Source organism: Poecilia mexicana, unplaced genomic scaffold (genome assembly GCF_051168715.1).
Source record: "Poecilia mexicana isolate PSO_F unplaced genomic scaffold, ASM5116871v1 scaffold_8, whole genome shotgun sequence".
NCBI lineage: Eukaryota > Metazoa > Chordata > Actinopteri > Cyprinodontiformes > Poeciliidae > Poecilia > Poecilia mexicana.
This window is the reverse complement of record NW_028263377.1, coordinates 3,914,612-3,935,091: the sequence shown is the minus strand read 5'-3', so window position 1 is coordinate 3,935,091 and position 20,480 is coordinate 3,914,612. Positions and strand designations below refer to the sequence as shown.

General features: G+C 40.4%; 1 protein-coding gene across 1 annotated transcript in view; it reads right to left on the bottom strand.

The window, feature by feature from the left end:
- Window positions 1-20,480, bottom strand: part of LOC106917916 (uncharacterized) — a 56,683-nt gene that overhangs the window by 17,437 nt on the left and 18,766 nt on the right. The window lies entirely within an intron of this gene.

Below are 20,480 nucleotides of genomic sequence, written 5' to 3'. Positions count from 1 at the left end.
TGATACAGGATTTCAGAATATCCACATGTGGAGCTGAGAGTACTGACCAACCATGGTGTGACATTCTATATTCTATAATAGATCTGCCAATCAATTATCAAAACTAATTAGAAACCAATGTGACTTGATAGGGCAGGCAGACATGTTGAGGTCATGGGTAGCTATATGATATGTAAGAAAAATTCAAAAGCCCATGAACGTCTGGCATTGAGTAGTTTTCCATCCATCAATAATCAGGTCAAAAGGGTAACAGGTCCATGGGGAAACAAAGACACCTCCAGCTTAATTCTGAGTGATCCTACATTGTTCTCAGGTCAGACAGGATATTTAGTTCCTCCAGCAAGATCTGGATCTGAAACCCTAAAGGGAAGTGATCATGAGGCATGCAGACCGCCTCAACTGAATCCTTTCAACTCATCGGCTCCACTTCAAGATAACCCAAGACGGTGGAGCTGCTCACCCTTAAGGGTTAGGTTAGGTTAGGTTAACCCTTAGGGTTATTTTGATTTGTCACATCTTTTTACCATGTTGTCATATTACTACATCATCTGTTTGACATTGGACAGCAGAGCAGAGCCTGTTGCTGTTGACTGGGTTCTGTCCATGTTACAGACAATGTCTCTCCTTTCTGTTATCTGCTCTGCATATCACACAACTAGGCTCACTGAAAGTCATCCTCACTACTCCTAACATTTTGTCACTTTAGGAAGGAGCTCTCTTGAAGCTGAAGGTGTTTTGTGAATAACCTTACTAATGTCAAATTTTAGAAGAGTCTGACAATTTGAGAAAGTCTTAAAAGTTTTTCCTAAAATGGCGACAGGAGGATGTCACTCAGCAGTTCAGTATCCAATATGGCTGCAGTCTAAACAGGTATAAACTGCCTGTCTGCATGTCAATCTGCACACAGAGGAGCCAGAAATTAAACTGAAGTTTGGACAGCACTAGTTCAACATATTTTTACTCAAGTAAAAGACAAAAAAAATTGTGATTAAAAGCCAACATAAGTTCTGAATAACAGTTTAATCTTAACACCTTTAGAAATGATGTAATAAGATTTTGTGAAAATTCAGGTATTTATGATTTATAGTCTATCATATTTCACATAGCATGAAACAATAATAATTGTGTTAAAAAAAACTCACTTTATCATAAACTGTAAATGTGTATCTGTCTCGTGCATTTTTGGTTAAAATGTGATTTTGTCTTCATTCCCTGTAGTTATTTGTGTTGGGTGGAGTATCCAGAAATTTTACTAAAGTAAGAGTAGTGATATTCTTACTTTAGTAAGAATATCACTAAGACACAACTCAAGTCAGAGTATAAACTACTCCTAAGAATTTTTTTTCCAAAAAGTTACTCAAGTAAATGTGATATAATAGTAAAAGTTACAAACAGTGCTTGATATTATCTATTTGTGATCATGTAAGAACATATAAACACTGGCGCATGGCTAACAGCTCTCAGTACCATTAGCATACGGTGTAAACTGTTTACAGTGAACGTCACAAAGAAGAAAAGTTTAAGGAGTCAGTACTTTTCCGATCTCCTGTAACTATGAAGATGTACAAAATAACAAGGCAGCATGCTTATGTTGCAATTTTAAAATGTTTTATAAGTTTTAGGTACAAAAATAATTCCTGTAAATTGACTTTAAAATGAGGAATATAAGACACCTATCCCACAAACACACACAAATTATTTCTTTGAGGCAGTTTCAGGAATTTGGTGTCAGTGTTCTGAGTCAGGGTGTTTTTAAATAGTTCTCTCTCTCATCTCCAGAGGAGTTTTTGTTCTAATGACAGCTCTCCAGAAAATCCAAAACGGTTTTAAAGTTCTGAAAGAGGCCAGATTTATGGTTCCAGTAGCCAAATTTACGTTTAATTGGACAATGACACACACACACAGGTAAAGAGCAGCTATAATTAGCCTCCCCGGGCTTAGAGCGTGTTCACACACACAGCAGCATGCTGCCTTGCAGGACTTAGCTGAATGAAGCCTATCGGCTCCGATCTGCATGTGACTGCATGTATCTGTCTGTGCTGTAAGAGGATTGGACGGTGCTGACACCCCCCACCCCCACACTTCCTACCTTTAAGCTCTCGCTGTATGTTCCTGCAAATACACCAACAAAGTCATGTAGCATGACTGACACCTGTGTGTACTGTGACTCAACAAGATGCAAAAAGCAGCTGTTGCCTTGGCCCACATGCACAAACGATGCACGGTGGAGCACAGAGGCCGCTGACCGGTGTCAGTCCGCATGATTTAATCAGCTATAAATATCCGAGCGCATACAGAACAGAACTAATCCTGCTGAGTCCAAACAGACCGACACTCTCAGACAATGCTGCGGCTTCACACAGGAACGATTTGACAAAAAAAGGATTCATTCTGATCCTCAAACATCTCGCTGCTAATTGACAACTGGGACAGAGGTTGCTGGTTCAATAGGAATGATGACTTCAGAGCGAGTTATGGGCATTAGAAAAATACAGCAAATATGTTCTCATACAGGGTGCAAAAACACAAAATCTTTGGTCTAATTTAAAGTGAAATATCTAATTCAATTTGAAATTAGAAAAAATTAATGCAGAACCTTATAACACATTTTTCCCGTATTATAAGTGAAATAATCTGCCAGTGATGATGTTTTTAAACTTCAAGGTTTTAGTGCCTCATCTTCCAACATCAATATAAAAGAAAGAGGCTTTGCTGCTGGTGTGTGTATTGTTAAAGCTTCTTATAGCTCATCTTCTTAATTTAAATTATTTTATAACGGTCAAATAAAGGGCACTAGCACCATAAAATAACTCTAATTTCTATGGATGCACGATATGATCGGCATGGTATCGGTATCGGCCAATATTAGCTATAAAATGTAATATCAGACTGATAACTCATTGATATAAAAGGCGTCGGATATATATGATAAACCAGTGACAATGACGCCTGCAGCACAGCACAATGTCCTGTTTGAGTGTTGTCATTGTCTTAGAGAGCAAATGTCATGAATAAATGTGACACTAAAAATAATACATTTAAAGTGTTTCATCATTTTCAGCCTGCTTTTTAGGATTTGCATTTGGTAGCTGGCTAAATTGACAAAGATAATACAGTATTTTAATTTCACATTAGAGAAAGTCATATAGTTTCAGTAAGTATATTTAAAAAAATATCGGTTTTGGTATTGGTTATCAGCCAAATGAATTTTAGAAGATCGGATATCGACCAAAAATCCAATATCATGCATCCCTACTAATTTCCTTTGACTTTACACAGCTGACTTTACGTGGTGTAATCACTAGTCATCGGTGAAAATCCAATCTATTTTTCACCTTCACTGACCGACTGTTGAAGTGTTGATTCATTTCTAAGTCCTGTGGTACAGCTGGACGTTAGCAGGTGAAGATGCACTGCAGGACTTATGTTAGCTGTCGAGCGCTTGGATTCTATGTGCAATGCAAATTCCCACTTGTGTTACTGACTGAGCAGACATCTCTCCTTGGCCTCGGCTGACCACATGCATACACACAGCTAGTCAGGCTATGTGCATATATACACAAACACAAACTGTCTGTGTGATCTCAGTTGTTTAAATACGCAGCAACCTCCAAAAAATGTTGAAGCAAGCTCAGACAGAGCACACTTCCTTTCATCTTCAATAGATTTCTATCACTCTGATGTCTCCAGGTGAATCAGTTTGACTGATTCAAGCCTCATCATCACATGGGTTTTCCCATTTTGAAGCAAGCTGACACACAGAGCACTGAGTCAGAAGCCAGTCTGGTGTCAGGGGGAACATCACTATCTGCCTCTGAAGAACAGAGATGAATGGCAATCAGCTGCTTCTCACACATACAAAAGACTGAATACAATGACAACTATGACAGTCTACTCCAGGGGTCCTGGAGGGCCGGCATCCTACATGTTTTAGTTCTCTCCCTGGTTTAACGCACCTGGATCAAATGATGGCTCAATAGAGGCCTAAGGAGAACATTGACATGCTGAGGAGGTTGTTACTACCACCAGGGAGAGAACTAAAACATGCAGGATGCCGGCCCTCCAGGACCGACTTTGGACACCTTTCCTGGTCTACTCAGAAGCTGGAAAAATAAGATCATTAATTCAATTACAAACTCCTCTTTATAGATCACTCTGACTTTTGACATCAAACAAGGTGAAGCGTTTTCAGATCATGAGGATGAAGTTGCAGAACCAAAGCATGGTGGCTTGTAAACTGCAGCATATCAACTCAACACCAGGAGCTGAGCTCTGTGTTGACATCTTCATACACGCAGGTTGTGGGAGTATCATTTATTTCTCTGCCACTTAGTGCCATTTTATAGAACGCATAAACAGGATGCTCTGAAAGGGGCTGCGATTGACTACAAACAAATGTGTTCATGTAACTCCACAGAGTAAAATATAAACACAGGAGAGATCACTCAGAGTTATTTTGGTTTGAGCATAGTAAGAGTTAAGGAGCCCAATCAGAGATCACAGTGTGATAAACTCTTTAGAATACAGGATCAAATTAAATTATTATAATGGGCACTTTGTAATTATTTTCCTAAAGAAAGCAAGTTTATCTGTTGGTGGCCTGAAAGTTGGAAAAGTAAAATATTTGCTGTTAAAATGATTTTTACTATTCCCCAAAACTTTCTATATCGTAAAAAACATATTTGATTGTACCTTAAAAACAAAAATAGTTTCCTCAAAGGATTCTATGATTATTTTAAATATGCTTTAAAAAGAAGTAAAGCTTCAATAAAAATAGAGCACATGAGTTTTGCTAATAAGCATAGACTTTAAGAAAACAGCTCTGGCTCTGAGGACCTGTTGCAGACAAACGGAGCGCAGGCCTTCCTTTCCCCCAGCCCCCATCCTGAGAGCCAGAGTGGACCAGTCCCATCTGCTTTCATTGTTAGGCCACAACACTAAGCATGGAATATCAGGGACTCCCCTTCGAAATCCACGAGGGCAGAAACAAAACCAAAACAGCCAAAGGAGAACAACAATTCCTACCTTTATTACGATCCACAAACGCCAGCACAGGGAATCCCCAGTTGGCAACGGAAGGCCTCTAAACGCAACCTCCCAAACCCGTTCTGGCAACGTTTGTTTTTGGTAACAGTGAGGAACTCTTTTTTTCCCTCCCTGCTGCCTCCCTTTGGTTCTCCCTGCTGTCAGGAGCAGAGTGAAGAAAGGTTGAGAGACAGAGAGGGAGAGACGGAGGGAGGGGGTGCAGTTGGACTGCAGCCCCAGGATCTATTCACATGTAAATGCCCCAAGGAGCTTGTACTAATCCCTGAGAGGAGCAGGACTACGCCCTCCTCCCCCGTCAGGATCATTTACCCAGCAGTGACTGAGCTGTCAGCCGGAGAGCCATGGATGCTGCAATCACCACTGATAGCAGCTCCAAGTCTCTCTGACATCACCCAGTTAGATCACGTCAACAGCTGCTGGGTTTTTCATGTGGTCAGTAAAACTGTAAAGCAATTTGACGTGCAACTTAGAAAATCTGCGTTACAGGCCATTATTTAGTCTGGAGAAGGAAGTGATGTTCTCTAAGTAGCAGTACATAGAAACCCGTCCAGGATATTGCAAAGTTTTTTTTTGTTTTTTTTGTGACTGTTGCGTCCTACAATGACAGATTTTGCATAACCTATTTCAACAAGTTGTGATCAAGGTTGCTATTATTTTAAGCTTTACTTATTTATTTATTTTACCATAACATGGTCTTACAAAAAAGTTTATTGATTTTGTGCTTAAAATGCTGCCAAACTGGTGGGGTGACCTTTTCTGTTTCACCTACAGATTTCACTCCATGCTGCTGTTTTGTTATTCAGAAGCAGCTATGAGGCACCGAGAAGAAACCTGAAGCCTCTCCTCCACAATTTACAGAACAGGTTGTTGCTAGGGTAACCACGGAACGGCTGAGTTTGTTGATGCCAGTCACCTTGCTCACCTGGCCGTGAGAGGTTGAGCAGCTGAAGTCTTTGCTCTGCATACATCTCCCAGAATGCTGAGCAGTTCTGGATCAGAGCTCACTGAATATTCTATATATTAAATATTGAATATTCTATCAGATGTATTATCTATTGATGTTGATCAAGTGCGTATTGTGATTTGTTGTCCAGCCCTAAGTTAGATGTTTTTTTTGCATGTAGGAAGAATAAAGTCATGATTCCAGGTTTGAGCTGTCGCTCTGAAAGATCTCCTCTTGTAGCCGTAGGTAACTGCAGGTCTAAACACAGCATAAGAAGAACCCGCCGATACTCCCCTTAGCTCCACTTCCTGCAGCGAGTTTAGTTTCAACAGTATCTGCATGCAGTCCACAACCACTGTGTCAGACAAGTAGCACAGTGAACTCTGAACTAGACTCTGCATGGCTAAAAGTATGGTCAGACCAGGTGGTAAGTGTGGAGAAAATAGCGTTTGGTTTTGACAAGATGACAAACACAGTGGTTATGTGGTTTCTAGTGTCAGGTTGGGGTCTCTTTAATCTTACAGCACAGAGGGTCTCACAAATGTTTCCATACCCAATGAATTATTCCAAGGTTTTTAAAGAACACTGCTATATTTCATTCATATTCCATACATCTGTCACATATGGCATCTTATGGCAGGGCCATTGAGGGAAGGATACTTATCTCCAGCGGTCAATGGGTGAGAGGCGGGGTCCACCCTGAACAGGTCGCCACTCACAGGGAAACACAGAGACACACAGGATGGACACACTCATAACTAAGGGCTAATTTAGAGAGACTGAATAAGCCAACAGTCAGATTTTTTTCAGATCCTGAGAGGAAGCCAGAGTACCTGGAAAGAACCTTGGACAGAACATCTAAGAAATACCCCAAGTTGGGATTTGAACTCAAGACATTCATGCTGCAAGGCAGCAGTGAAAGGTAGCACAAGACTGCAAAGTTAAATGGAAATTAACTCGGTTTTCACAATTTTCTGACATAAAGAAATCCGAAAAGAGTCTAATGCATTTGAATTCAGGAAAGAGAAGAACATTCATCAGAGAAGCAGCCCAGAGGCCCAGTTGGGAGATTCTGCTCAAAGGAAAACTGTTGTGCCTTGTCTCCACTGAGCAGTATGGTGCGGTTCAGTACAGTATGGGTCAGTGCAGGTCAGTATGCCATATATGGCATATTCAGGAGAGATTTTCCACAGTTCTCAGTGTCTCCAGCTGGACTCCCACTGGACAGGCGTAGTTAAACCCAAACGCCTAGCGTAACATCATGCTAGAGCAGCGACAAACGATCGTTATTCGCTACCATGTCATAACCGCTACCTTCACTGCTTTGTCGTAAGCAATGAAATTTTTCTGTACCTAGTCAGAGGATGCCAATACCTCTCCTCTAACTGTATCATATCATTTACTTATCAACTTCCAACTGAAGGGGGCGCAGTAACGGCTGTATGACATGGTTTCAAAATGGAAACAGACAAAATATCAAACCGATCTGACGCTCAGTGGAAACGAAGCATTAGTGGTTCAGTCCTATTCCTGCTGTTTGCCATGTAGAGGACACAGCAAACATTTGGTACACGGTGGTCTGTTCTTTATGTCCAACATGCACAGAGTAAGACTTAACACTACACACTGACATCATGCTCTAAAATACTCTCTTCATGAGCAGAAGAATGTGGTCAGTGTTGATGGGAAGGTGGATGGAGTTCATTCTGGAAGAATATCTGTTAGAAGGTGAACAAGTATTTCCAGAAACTTACATTTAGAGTCTTAAAAGGTTTCTCAGCAGGACAAGTCTGATGTACAGTAAACTTATCACAGTTTGGTGAAACACATGATGACTGTGGACCTGTGTTTTTCCACTGAATGAATCTATTAATGTCTTTCAAATCCACTGAAACGTCCAAGCGACTCATATTTCCACCTATGACCATGCACCAGGACATAAAAAAAACAATCTGGTCTGTATCTGGTTCTAAAATTATTTACAACTATCCTCTAGAGCACCGTAATAAATGACATAACCTCACACTGACAATATTTATAAAACAAAGATGAAGCCCAGACAGAGAGAGGCTGTGTGTAAAAAGTTCCCCTTTACTTATTCCCTCAGCTTTCAGACAGGAAGCATCATCCGGGTGCTTCAAATCAACTTCACTTCATTAACTGTTACAGTTCTGCGGTCGGCTGCTCTGTAGCGCCATGACAACGCCGCACCATAAAAAAATCAGCAGCGATCACAGAGAAAGAAGCAACTGTTGCTGCCATTGATCTGGTCATCATTCCACACAGCAGCCTGGACATCCCAACAGGCTCAGCCCAACGTCAGAGTGCGAAGCTCAGAGAGACGACCAGAAACCAGGAAGCTGTGAGTTGCATCTGACTAAAGCTCAAGACTTCTGCAACGACATCCTTTAAATGCAACAAATCTAAAGTAGAGATGTTTGACCAAAACACATAGAAGACCCCACAGAGTACACCATGTGGGATGACTCTGTGTCCCAAAGTACTCTAGAGTCCAACATGAGACCATCTGCTAACGATCAGGACAGGGTGAAGTCCTTTGCTTTATAAATATTGTCCAGATTGATATTTGCAGTGTAAGGTGATGATAGGCACCCATTTCCGCTGGGTAAACCATGACAACATGAAGATGATTTGGATTCAAATATCATTTTTACAAGAAGATATTTTTCATAGGAACATGGAGTCCACACTACTCCACTAGACTTTACTTCCACTGATTTAGTTTAGTTTAGTTTGCCCTAAACTGGAACTGGTCTTTTAAACCGATCTTTAGTAAACTATAAAGTCTTTTTTTAATGCAGCCTCGAGTATACAAAACCACACACTGCAGATTACGGGGTATTTATCAGACAAAAACAACCTCAAAAGTCTCCAGAAGTGCATCTTAAACCCACAATTTCTAAAAAAAAAAAAAAAAAATACATGAAGTCATAGAAGTTCTTGAGCGAGCTGCTTCTGAGAGACCGATTTTTAAAAACGATTTTAAACATTCTTTTAACGTGCAGTACAGAATGCTTTTTCAGACTGACTGATACAGTTAGTATCCGTTTAATAAACCAACTCATATCTGTACATTAAACTTTGTTTAGAAGTTTTGTCTAATCTAACAAGAGGCATTAATGAGTTTTTTATTCCTTCATATTCTGAAAGATAATGATATTGTTTGGGTATTTTTAACAGCTGATGGGATTCAGATTATTCTAATCTGATCCTTGACTGAAGGGATTATAAAGCTTTCCAGCTCAACGCAAACAGAACCTGGATTATGATTGGTGCTGTAATAAGAAAGCAGGTGGTGTGTGTAAATGTCAGGGTGTTTTGACCAAATGCAAGTTATTCTGGTATCTCAGAGGGCAAAGGAAGAAATCCACTTCTCTTTGCTGCTTTATGTTTTCCTTAGAATGAATAAAGATGCTTTCTTATTTCTTTAATTCTATGCCTGGAAGTGTTTCATTGTTTTAGATGTACGAAAGTTGAACTTGTATCTAAACATAAAAAAGAAATAATTATACTATGTAAACAGATTAGAATCTATTTGAAGTTATGGGTTAAAATATCTTATGACTGCTTCTGGCTACAAATGGCTAGCTCTGAAAAATAAATCCATATTTTTATGTTTAAATTAAAAACTGAAACAATCCAGGATTCAGAGCAAAGTGAAAAGTGTCAAATATGCTCTTTTCTATTAGCAGTTTTTGACCATTTTCTGTTCAGTTTCTGTACAGTTTTGCTTTTCTTTGTGAGAAATGAAATGTGCAGAAAACCTAATTGGAATAGTTAGACGGTCAAAAATAATTGCATACTTATTTTTGCAGAGAATGAGAGGCGTTAAAAGTTATGCAATGTTCAGTCAGTTTGCTGTGCTTCCTGAGTGAAGAAGGCAACTGTCTCAAATGCAGTCTAGTTTTCATAATGAGCCTGTTAGAGTCCAGAAAGTCCAGCAGTGCCTGGACAGCAGCAGCTCAGGTAAGACAGAAAAACATGGAGCCATTAAAAACAGTAAAACGGGAAGGAGAGAGCAGTTCATTACCTGGTGTGGAGGCACAGCTGTCTGCAGTGACACACATACAACTGGGCAGGATGTCATATCACTGTGTGTGTGTGTGTGTGGAGAGGCGTGGCTGCGTGTGTCGGAGTGTGTGTCAGAAGATGACACATTTCCTGCTAACAGGAGAAAATGGTTTCCTGATTAAACTGTCTTAACTTTCCCCCTAACACGCCGTGACATGGCCGTCCAGAGACGCTGGCCTGGCTCCAGCTCCTGCAGACGTCTCAGGCTGCTTGGAGCGTTTCACAACATCCAACATGTTTCATTTGGATTTCATGTGACAGACAAAATCATAGCAGTAAAAACTGTGGACTTCCTGGGGTCATTTTGAGGCCCTTGGCAGCAGCTTTGTGGCTCCCACATGGCTCTCTGCGGTCTTAACCACCGGAGTTCCACACTGTTGGGCACAGAATGAAAACGCAGCATCATATGAGTCGGTAACAGAAATGAGCCACTGGCAAAGACCAACCTCTTCCTACCTAGTTTGCACTTAGCCATGATGGACATAAGAAAGCTAACTAGCTAGCTAGCAAGGCTATGTTAGTCACTCATTAGCGGTAGCCTCAACTGCCTCGAGACAGAAAACTATATATATGAGAATACAAGATTAAATAGTCGTGCCCACAAAAAAATGTAAAAGGGCAAAATTGTATGTATGTATTCTCCAGCCATTTTATAGTACAATCACGTAACTATGTCACCTTAAGTTGTTATAAAAATGCTTTATGTATATAATATAAAATATGTCTCAAAATAAATTTAACGCCTTGAAATTGGGTCTCTGTCTCTTTAAAAACTCCTCCTGTTTCTGAAACTCCACCTTCAGAAAGTCATCACAACATGGCTCCTCTATCAAACCTGAGAAGTAGCTCCTACAATGATTCCAGTTCCATCAGCTGTTTGCTAATTGCTGCCAGCTAGTCTGAAGGAGCTGAGTGGAGGAGTGCTGCTCTGTGAGGCACTTGGAAACTTGGAAGCTACAGCTGTGAGGAGGAGCTGCGTTCCTGAAGGCGGGGCTAGGTCCACTCAGGAGTTTTGCATCCTGAATGGTTGCCATGGTGATTAAAGGATTTCAAAGAAACCTTCCAAGTATATTTTTGATGAGGGAATAACATATTATGATGTAAAGCTCACAAAAGTAAATTTTACACAGTACTGCCCTTTTAAAACCTGTGAGTATTTGTGATGCATTTAAGGCTGATGTACTTTTTTATTATTCAAGACATTTTAAGGCGTTAATTTTAAAAGACTTTTTAAGGCTGTGGATCTTTGCAGCTCCTCCAGAGTCACCACGGTCCTTTTGGCTGCTCCTCTCCCCGTTCAGCTGGGCCTCCATGTGTTGGTGGGTCTGCAGCTGGTTCATCCTCTCTCCATGTTCAGATATAGTTGTAGAACTAACCCTTGTTTAAACTTCTCCATAGCAACAGTCTCCTTGGTCTCCATGATGCTGCTTGTTCACTAATGTTCTCTAAAGGTCCTCTGAGGCCAAGTATCATCAAAGAGATGCTCTACATTGTGTTAGTCTGTTACATGAAATAAAACAAATGAAAGTTTTTAGGGAATAAATACTTTTGCAACATGCAGGTGTACTCTAAATTCATATCTAAAGCTCTTGAAGTTCAGCTTCTAAAATGTTGGTCTGAGTTTACATTGCGGCCTCAACAGCTGGCAGTAGATCCTGAGTGGGAGTGGGCTCTGCCTGGGTGGGTTTCTCACTATTAGACACAAGCAGCTCATTATAAATACTCTGGTCCATATAGCAGCTGTTCTTAATAATTCATTCTGTCTAAACCTAATATAAACGGCCCCTCCTGCCACTGGAATAGCCCCCCAGTGTGAGACAGATATAGGCTGGAGGAAGCAGCTACTCCGTATGGCAGGATTCTTCTGATCATTTTCCATGAAAGCCATCAGTCAGGTTCAGATTCAAATACAGAAAGTTTCCTTTCACATCTTAAAGTTTCTGACCTGGCGGTCCAGTCAGCATTTATCAGACCTCAAATAGCTCCCCCTAGAGTCGCAACCTGCTCCACACAACTCTGAGACAGCAAGCTGCAGGAAAATGTGACATTGCACAGACTAATATTGCAATTAGCTATATTGTGCAGTTCTATTCAGTCAATAGATCCATGTAGATGTCTATATCTGTGCATTATAATGTGTTGGTAAATCTGCTTTGTTCTGTGGTGAGTCAGTTTGTAATCATTTTGCTTTTATACAACAAATTATGCACGAGTTTGTTCTTTAGCATAAAAATTGACCATACAGATGAATACCACAGAACAAAGCAGGCCAGCAGTGCATTCTGCTCCATAGCGCAAGCTAATTGTTTCATTCTCTGTACTGTACGGATGTTTTATTTTCTCCTGTTCTTCTGGCTACTTGTTTGCTTTTCTAAAACATGTTTGAAATAAATTATTTGCATCCATTTTCTAACACCCTTGTCCTTAGTGGGGTCAGGAGGGTTGCTAGTGCCCATCTCCAGCTAACGTTCTGGGCAAGAAGCAGGGTCACCCTGGACAGGTCGCCAGTCTGTCGCAGGGCAACATTTAGAGAGAAATTTAAAGAGACCAGTTAACCTGACAGTCATGTTTTTGAACTGTGGGAGGAAGCCGGAGTACCCGGAGAGAACCCACCATGCACAGGGAGAACATGCAAACTCCATGCAGCAAGACCCCGGGCCGGGAATCAAACCCAGGACCTTCTTGCTGCTAGACAACAGAGCTACCAACTGAGCCACTGTGCAGTCCAAAATTATTATAAATTATTTCAAAATACAAATATAAGAAAACAACTGTGTTCAAAACCAAACCTTAAAAAAATCTCACTGCCCTTGTCAAGCTTTCCTTTACAGGTTCAACCAAACTATCTTAGCAATGAACAGCTAACAAGATAAACCTATTCTAGTTATTATCCTGTTTTTACAGCCAAGTAATTTGCTTCTTGGAGATTTTTTTTGTAGTTGCTAGAATATCACTTAATTTACTGTTTATCACTGAAACCTTTACTTCACATCAACAGGAAGTGTCAGCTATCACTTTCAGCTGTAGGGGCCGACTCATTTTTAATTGACTCCTGTGTGTGAGGAAATGAGAGCTTTACATTCCTCTGTGTGTGTGTGTGTGTGTGTGTGTGTGCGCACACGCGTGTGTGCGTGTGTGTGTGTGGCCAAAGTTATATTTGCTACACTGTAAGGACTATTTATCCAACAAATACTGTGCTGTGAGGGCCGACTGCTCTTTACGGGGCTCAAAGCCCAGGCCGTAAGAAGATGCGCTGCAGGTACAGAAGGGGCCTGCAGCGGTTACTGACTTTAGTTTATATCCAGACAGGAGAACTTTTCAATCCTTCTTCAGCTGTTCAATGTTTTCTGTGCCTTTACAAGATGTTCTAATGATGTCACAATTTCTTATCTTTTACAGAATAGTGCTTAAGATATATTTGAGTTAACTGCCTGGGTAATCAGTGACTGTATTCCGGCCAAAGAGTAAGACTTGAACCTAGCTTATTTGAAATTCTGCAGGAATGAAGAACCAGCACTACCTCCACCATCCTCACAGAGAAGACGGCTCCAAACAGGCTGCCCTGGAACTACAGCTGCTTTGCTCCTCTAACCGCCGCTATTGGCATTTTCAACAAGGTTACTCCCTGGACGTCAGCCATGCAGCTAACACAACTGGTTTTCGCCAGTGGACAGACAGCAAAGGCTCTCCCTGTACCCCATCACGAATTAGTGTTCATGCTTTTTGGCTGTATTTACCCAGAATGCACTGCGCTATGGCCTGATTCCTGCTTCTGAAGCAGTCTCTGGTCCGCTTAGTGTTCACATATCCATTGGAACCGGCCCAGAGTTCACTTCAACCAAAACTAGACCTTGGTTTGTCGGCAGACCAGTTTGCTTTCACACCTCCCCAAACAAAGCAAACTTTCTAGTCCAACAAACTAGAATTGGATTACAGTGGATTGAACAGAGCTGGTGGGAATGCACCATAAGTAGACTAAGGCTCTTGCTCAGGGCTGACTGTTCCATCTCTTCTCAACATTTCTCGTCTTGGGTATCTTAGATAATATAAGGTGATTAACGCCTATATACAGGTAAAATATTCAGTAACTTTATTTGTCAGGGTGTGCATAAGACTGACATGACACTGTCATAAACATGACATAACACCTGTCATGAAGATGAAGGAGTCTTCATGAATCTTTGTGATTGTTGTCATGAAGTGTCATTCGATAAGGAATGACACTTTTAATGCTTTAAAGTTGCATTAAAAGTCCATTAAAATTGTCAACTTTGCATTAAAAACATTCATCAAACCTATTTCATGTTTATGACAGTGTCATGTCAGTCTTATGCACACCTCATTAAATACAGTGTTATCAAATATTCTTTATCAAAAGCAGGATTACTTGCTGTACTAAATGTGTGGTAGGTTTATTGAAATGCACCGGCAGCTTGGTGTGCAACTGTAAAACTAAAGAGAGTTAAAGATTCAGATTTGTGAATGTAACAGTAATACTTAGAGGAGCTGATACTTCTGATGATTCTGTTTTTGATTTCTTTTTTATCCATTGTATGAATTTGTTGACTTAGACATGGAATGTACATGGAATGAACAACATTTCAATTGTTCTCACTAATTGAAACGTTGCCTGTAATGCTCCACACAAACGTTTCCTTTTGGGCTGACTGATCTACAGATATAGAAGATAACTGCATGATTTACGAGGGCAGCAGAGTTTTGAAGATGTAGAGTCTGTGATGTGATCTATCCGCCTGATTTACAATCAGTAATCTAAAATCATAAAATCATGGAACATCATTTAGTAAATCGTCACGTTTTTATTGCTGTAACTCAACTTTAATAAAATAGCTTCAGTCAGCTTCCTTTCTTTTTCTTCTCTGTCTGCAGGACAAGCATGAAACTCTTAAATACATGATTTATTAACCTAAATTTCCTTGTAACTTTAGGCTTTATTTGAGTGAGGTAACTTTAACAGAAGATCCTTTGAACAGGCGCCATCTTGTCTCTTCAAATCATCTCTACTGTTATCACTGTCCATCCTGTGTGTTACGGGGGTTCATATAACAAGCTGAAACATACAGGGGGAGCTAATCTTATCTGCTGCAGGAAACACATTTAGAAGCCTTGAACCAACCAACTGGACAGGAAACCGGTTTCTAATCTGAGCTAAAGGAAGGAAAAAGTAGTGGCCTGAAAACGAGGCAGAAAGGAGGTTTCCTTATGAGAAGCTAAAGTTGGGTGTTTCCGTTAGTTGTGCTTAAATAACAAACTCTCTTTCACTTTAGGATGAACAGACAGAATCTATCATAGTTTAGTATGTTTATATAGATTGCATGTAATAATTTTGCAGCCTGATACATTTTATCCAAAGTCTATGCGTTTTAATGTCAGAATAATTCATCATTCGACTGTTTTCCACAACCTGCAGAATCATTTATGGATTCGGACAAGTTAGGACAGAACATTAAAGAATGCCCAAAGAATCTGTTGCAGTTTAAGATGAAACTATAACTGATGAGTCAACAGTTAACATCATTTATTAAACCTTCAGACTCCATGACAGCATAAAGGAGATGCTGGAGTGTAATCAGGTGAAATGTTGTGATTGTTGTGAAGCGTTTTTCCTTAGGAACCTCTCAGTCTGCCTGCTTTTTAAGAAATGACCGACGGCTGTAGGAAGACTTAGTGAGTTAAATGCTTCCACAACATTACAGAAACTAAGAGCGCACTCCCGATGGGATTACTAGTTAAATTATTACTTTCATGACTGGTTTATTTCATTAAAACACACTGACAAAAATATAATTACAACAAAAATAGCCTCTACTTCTCCTCCTGTTTTCCTGAGTGAGCGCAGGAAGGAAGGAAGGAGAAGATTAGGCTCCAAGAACTTTTTATAAGCCTTTAATGGGAACAAAATGATCTGAGCAAAGCACCACATAGAGAAACATAGTAAGTCCAGTGTAAACACCCATTAGTTCAAAGCAACCTGTAATTCACAAAACATGAACACACCAGCATGTTAAATGCTCTAAATGGAAACTTGTGCTAGATCAGATTGAGAATATTCTCATATATATTGAGTTGTTGATGAGTGAGTCATCAACAACTCACTCTGATTTTGGCATTTGTGGAGTCCTTATGAAGCGTGTACTTCAAACTACCAACGGACAGACGGATGGATGGCTGATCCAACTCTTTTCCATTTCAAACCCAAACAACTCTAAGATTATTCTGCGGGTAGATATAGCAGCAGAACAGAACAGGCCCAGGGCAGTTGGTGGGCCTATCACCAACTGCCCTAATCTCCAGAATCATCACACACAGAGTGATATATTCCAAGAGTCTCTCACTCCAGGTCAGTAGGACTGGACAGACGTCCTGAAGACAGTCAGACACACAAGGTCATTGCTGAAGAAGCTGGCTGTTCACAAAGTTCTGTATCCAAGCAAATTCACAGAAAATTGAGTGGAAAGAAGAAGTGTGATAGGTAACAGGCCTTGAGAGGAATGTCAAGCAAATCCATTCCAGAAGAGTTGCCACACAGACAAATACTAGACATGGCCTATAAATGTGGCTTTCTCTGTGTCAAGATATTCCTGAACCACAAACATGTTTTTTGACTGTTTGTTTTTTTATAAATCAACCATATTGTTGCCTGAAAAACTATTTAAAAGTTGGGAAATCTTTTTTAGTGCTTCTGCAACTGATGAAAAGTCTTTATTCAGTTAGTTTGTTGGCACAATGCAAGAACTCCTTCCTGCTTTACAGCAAAATAAGTTTCAAATGAAGACGTAAAGTCTATAAGGCTCACCTTCAAACGTGACTTCACTTGATGAGAAAGAGCGGTTTTTTTTGTTTGTTTTTTTTTTACTTCAGCAACTTCCAAAACTTAATAATGTTTTCACATTTCCTTAGTGCACCATGAATTGTGAATGGCCTCCTTGTAGAGGCAATAACTCCCCTGTCAGTCTTCTGCTGATGTCACTGTGAAACAAGGAGGCAACAGACGCCACACTCACTCTGAAGCTGCAGAACATGTACCTTCTGAGCCACAGCTGCCCACAGGATGGTGGACAATTAACCCAGAATGCAGATTGAATTAAATAAATTTGATTACCGCTATCGAATTACATTTTCCAATTCTCAGTTTCAAAGACTTGATTAAGACCCAATGCATGCCTCAGCACGTGAAACGGTATATGAAGGCTTGTTACTTGTAGAATGTTTTTCCTTTTGGAAAATAAATTCAGCAGCTAACATGTAGCGCCACTGTGGATTTCTTCTGCTCTCCTGTGATCTGTGTACATGTGTCAATCTGTCACTAGCAAATTTTGCTGGACAAGAAATTGTTCCGGATGTTATGGCGGTAAACAATAATATTGTTGTGTTGAGAGTAATATAATACAATGTAATTCTGAAAGATCAATAAACTTTCAATTCTAAAGAACAACAAACAAAATGAATTATGAAGTCTCTGTAAACAAAATTGTGCTTCAAAACAAGGTTTAGCTGAGACCAAAACACCAGATTGAAGACTTTAGTCATCCAGTTTTTGGTAGAAAGAGAGAAAAGAGAAAAACAATAAATCATGCAAATGGAAATTATAGAGCTCATTTTAATTTATCATTTGACTGACTGACTGACTGACTGACTGACTGACTGACTGACTGACTGACTGACTGACTGACTGACTGACTGACTGACTGACTGACTGACTGACTGACTGATTACTGCAATAGGCCTACAAAAATGTTCTCAGGGTGTTGTAGTCTGGGTTCATCATCAGAACTCTTGGTAGTTTTATTTTTTGGGTTTCACCATAGAGTTCTGATTGGGCTCAAATCCATAAGCCTTTTGTGTAACTTTAATTAGAGGCTCAAGCCCCAAGTGGATCCAATATATTATTTTAATTAAGATTTTTGTTGAACATCTTCCAGGTAATTTATCAGAAGCAAATGACTGATAGGAGCCCATCTCTCCAGCAAAGCAGGGTGGAGTTGCATGTCCATGCAGTGCACTACTCTTGTTACAGTCTCATTGGCTTTTTTCTTTTTTTCCTCAACTATCTACTCCTCTGTTTACACTACAATGAGTAGATTAACGGTTTACATTGTGCATTCTAGTTTGACTTTCTCTGCTGTCAAACCAAAGCCAGGGGTTTCGGTTTGGGCCATAAATCTAAACTTTGTTTCCTATAGTAATGACTTCATGTCTGATTTTGTTTGTATGCTCTAGTTGGTTTTTTACTGCTAGACCTCACACCTGAGTCCTGCTGTTAAAACCACCAGTGTCTGCATTAGGATCCGTTCTTCCCGTTTTGGCTGCTGGCCTAGTATGTTTGCTTTGGCTGCTGTTCTAATGCTTCAGGCCTTCATCTGTGAATCTACCTCAACTTCCTGGATTTCCTGCCCTGCTCCATCGTCTGTGATTAAAGTTTAGATTGATTTCCATCAACCTGCTTCCTGCCTGCTCTCTGCATCCTTCACATCTTGGAACATGACAGAATCTATCAGCTGAGTGCAGCAGAACAACGAGTTTCATCTGGCTTTCCTCTCTAAAGAGAAGGTCTACCTCCACGATGGGATTGCCGGAGCGGAGGAAATCCCCACAGCTGTGTGTCTTCAAACTGATAGCTTGGTTTGTTAAAACTGAGTGTATTCAATCTGTACTTGAGAAGACTCCTGAGTAAACATCCTGAGGTCTCATTAGACCGGATCAAAGAGACACTCGAAGGAGGCCCTCTGTTTCATCCTTCTAAAGGATGTGCTTTGGATTCACAGACTATTTGTGACAAAAACATTCATCTACCAAGTTCAATTGAGCTGTAATTACAACCCCTAAGACAAATCCTTCATGCACAAAATCAGGTATTATTTTATGAGGTGCTAACCTGTTTATAAAAACTCCTTTAGGATTCAGAGTGCTGTTTCATTTGACCAGAAAATACTAATTATACGCAATAAAACATTAGAGTTCTAGGATTTATGTTGACACACAATGCTTTAAAAAGTATGAACCCACCTACCTATCACCTTAAACCATACCCTCAACCACAACCAATGCTTTAATCTAAGCTGTATCCAAGTCAAGTTACCCAGTGACCTTCTTCGAATCTTAAAGCTGATGATATTTATGCTACACTTGTGCTATTTTATGGAGCAAACATTTCCATTTGGTGCTGCTGCCTTTGTAAAGTCGGCAACGAAACTTTCAAGAAGTCAGCAAAGATCCAACTCCCACACATTAAACAAATTTAACAAAATTGGCACTAATATTTAACAACATTCCTGCTGATTTGTTCTGCTATCATTTAAAAAAAAAACACACACATATATATATATATATATATATATATATATATATATATATATATATATATATATATATATATATATATATATATATATATATATATATATATATATATATATATAAAACCAACGACATAACCAAATGGCGGGCATAGTGTACAGCAGGGGTCCCCAAACTTTTTCCTGCGAGGGCCACATAGCTGTTACTTTCTCTGGTCGGGGGCCGGTCTTAGTTTTTGGAGAAAGAAACCTTAGAAAATTCTTGTCGACGGGGGGGGGAGGAGGAGGAGGAGAGCTGTTCTGTCTTTGAAACTGTCGAGTGGAGGGGGAGGGGATGCGCGACGACACATTCGCGCTTTTAGATAGATTTTTACCCAGAATGCAAATGGAAAAAACAGTGAGTGAAACGGTGACTGGGACTGACTAGTATATATTCCATTGAGGGAAAGTTAGTTTCACATCTACTCAAGAACCCCCCTGGTGGTTGAAGAAAAATCCACATATAAACCGGAAAATACAATATATGAAAAAAAAAAAACACTGAATACTCTGGTATGAGGAGGCGGGCAGGATCCGGCATTGTTCAGGGGGCCGGACCAAATGACGTGGCGGGCCGGATCCGGCCCGCGGGCCGTAGTTTGGGGACCCCTGGTGTACAGGAACATCTGTGCCGAATATGGACTGGAAGCCCCGAGGTCAAAGTGGGGAACACCCCCAAAGGTGGTGGAGAATGACCGAGCTAAGATCCTGTGGGACTTCCAGATCCAGACAGACAAGATGGTAATGGAGAACCAACAGGACATTGTGGTGGTGGATAAAGAACAGAGGAAAGCCGTTGTGGTGGATGTAGCAATACCAAGTGACCACAACATCAGGAAAAAGGAGCACGAGAAACTGGAGAAATACCAGGGCCTCAGAGAGGAACTGGAGAAGGCCTGGAAGGTAAAGACCACAGTGGTGCCTAAGGTCATCGGGGCCCTCGGGGCAGTCACCCCAAACTGGAGCAGTGGCTCCAACAGATCCCAGGAACAACATCAGACATCTCAGTCCAGAAATGTGCAGTTCTAGGCACAGCCAAGATA